This window comes from Equus caballus, chromosome 12, assembly GCF_041296265.1.
Source record: "Equus caballus isolate H_3958 breed thoroughbred chromosome 12, TB-T2T, whole genome shotgun sequence".
Taxonomy (NCBI): Eukaryota; Metazoa; Chordata; class Mammalia; order Perissodactyla; family Equidae; genus Equus; species Equus caballus.
This window is the reverse complement of record NC_091695.1, coordinates 4,529,701-4,532,312: the sequence shown is the minus strand read 5'-3', so window position 1 is coordinate 4,532,312 and position 2,612 is coordinate 4,529,701. Positions and strand designations below refer to the sequence as shown.

The window sequence follows — 2,612 nt, the reverse complement described above, 5'->3', positions numbered from 1 at the left end:
ATCGCACACTTATCAAATGCACTGCCAAATATTTCACTCTAAGCTAACTTCCGTTTTCCATGCCTATTTTATTAAAGTATACCCCAGATAAAAAGAACACAGACTTAAGTGTACATACCCATAAATTATCAAAACACAGACATTTGTGAAAGCACATAAAAGGACAATAAATAAAACATTGTCAGTACCCCAGATGTGCCATATGCCCCTGCTCCTCCCTCCGTCACTAACCCTTCTTTGCCCCATAATCATCCCTGATACTCTAAATTTTAACACTGTAGGTTAATTTGCCAGTTTTAAATAAACCTTCATATAAAAAGATTCTTATATATTTATTTATATTATATATGTTTTTATTCATACATATTGATTGATAACTTTGTTTTTCCTTATTTGTCCTTTAGAAATATGTTTTTCTGTACAATTCCTCTACAATTCTCTTTTCTGTTATGCTTTTCACTCAGGCACACACCAGAATTACTACTGTTGGATCGTAGGCTATGCATATGGTCAAACACAGTAGATGATTCCAAAATGTTCTGCAAAGTGTTGGTAGTAATTTTGTTTTAGCATTTTCACTAGCCAACAGTTTATATAGACAGATAATCAGCTATAGCATATTATGGTACACATTTTAACTTTAAACTAGTTTAAGCAGTACTATACAAAGTAGGAGAGTTAAAACATTAGAGTAGTAATATTGATAAATAGCTCCGTTTACCCTCTAAATGTTATACGCACACTCTTTGCCCTGAGCAAAACTGAGTCTCATGGGTCACAGTCAGGTTGATATTTCAAATCAATGGAGGCATTCCAGAGTTATCTGCAAGCTGTGGCTCTTCATCGCTTGGTTTAATTTTGGTTCGGATCCAACACTTCTGGGTGTGTGTTTCCCTCTTGAACCACATTAGCTGTATCAGGGAATGCATGTTTGTTCGAATCTACTTCTAGTTTCTCAGTTTATTTGCTTCTTTTGTCTGTTTGCTCTCTGCTGATGTCCAATGTGGTTTTCACAAACCTGGATGCTTTTCTGCCACTTGTCATTACTTATTCTATTTTGGGCATGCAGTTTACTAAATGCCCTGTTGTCTGAGATTTCCTGAAAACGCTGCTGTAAGATTTGACCTTTGCAGGTAGTACAAGCTGAAATGACTTTCCTTTGACCATTACAGGCACATACATTGACTGTGCATCGACATCAATTACCTATACCTATGGACAACAAGATCCACGATGACCTGGTTATGTTTTTCATCATTGCTCACAAAGAAATCAACTTTGGGCTCATTGATTTTCAGGGCTTTTCCATCTTCAGTGATCAAAGTTCTGAGTGGTTTACCTTTCTTCTTTATGACACTTAATGTTTCCTGGTCTTTCCATCATTTTTCCTTATGTCTAGAAGTTTCCAATCTAGATTCAGGAGTAAACTCAGAGGGCTTATACCAGAAGGCCAGGTCTTCTTTACTTTCATCTGATTTCTTTTCACTGAGAGCCTCTTCTTGTATTTCTAGTGTCTGGTGGTGTTTGTTTTCTAAAGAACATTAGGTGAGCAGTGACGATACCTGCATACCAACGTTCATCAAGGCCTGGGTTACTTTTCTTCTTGTCTGTTCTTATGGTTTTCTTCAAGTTTCCTCTGAGCCACTTTTCTGTGTTTGGCCCATTTGAGACAATATGCTTTTCCTGTCTGATTACTGGATAATTCTACAATTCTCGAATTCCTTCTGAACTCCCATCCTTTATCATCCCACGCTTTAATTGTTGAAGGGTTGCCACCGCCAGCTTCTTGTGTCGTTCAAAGTCAGCACTTGGGTTACACATGCAAAAGAATTCCTTCAGAGGGACACTGTGCTGCAGGGTTTTACAGTTGCCCAGCTCTCCGATGAAATTCACAGTCACCTTAAATTGTTCAGTCTTTCAGATCCTTCCAAATTCTCAATTTTTCAGTGTTGTTTAATATTCAAATATTCAAGTTTCTTGAGTTTGTTAACATTTAAAATTTCTCCAATGGGATTGTTTTGAAGGTAGAGAATTTTTAAATCCTGCATGATTTGTCAATATGATCTTTGTATTTCTTGTGATGCAAGGAGCATTCCTCCGGGGAAAATTTTATAGTCACTGTGTCTGGCTACCTGGAATTCTGTCTAATAAGGTCTTCTGTGATCTAATCCATGACACCTTTCTGTTTCGTGGGTCTAGGATGTCTAACTAGGATCCAAAGGACTGTGGGTAATAATTTATACTTCCATCATTAATATATGAACGTTCTGTTTGTGCCACATCCTCACCAGCAGTTTGTGTGACAAGTCTTTTAAAAAAATTTAGGCATTCTGGCGGGTGTAATGTGTCATGTCATTGCAGTTTTACATTTCCTTTATGAATATGGATGTTGATCTTCTTCCCTATTTTTTTGAAATATGAATATCTTCTTTTGACAAGTCTTAGCCATTTTTCTATGTTATCTTTTTGTTTTACTGATTTATAGGAGTTCTTTACCAATTCAGGATATGAGTCCATTGTCAATTATATGTGTGCAAATGATGTTTCCTACTCTGTTGATTTAAATATTTCATTGTGAAAATTTTCAAATACTTGAGATAATTTGTGAGAAG

At 36.3% G+C, this 2,612-nt stretch overlaps 1 pseudogene; it reads right to left on the bottom strand.

Annotated features, from left to right (window-relative positions):
- Positions 1-794: 794 nt before the first annotated feature.
- Positions 795-2,173, bottom strand: LOC100053145 (dynein axonemal assembly factor 11 pseudogene; annotated as a pseudogene).
- Between the last annotated feature and the right edge of the window lie 439 nt (positions 2,174-2,612).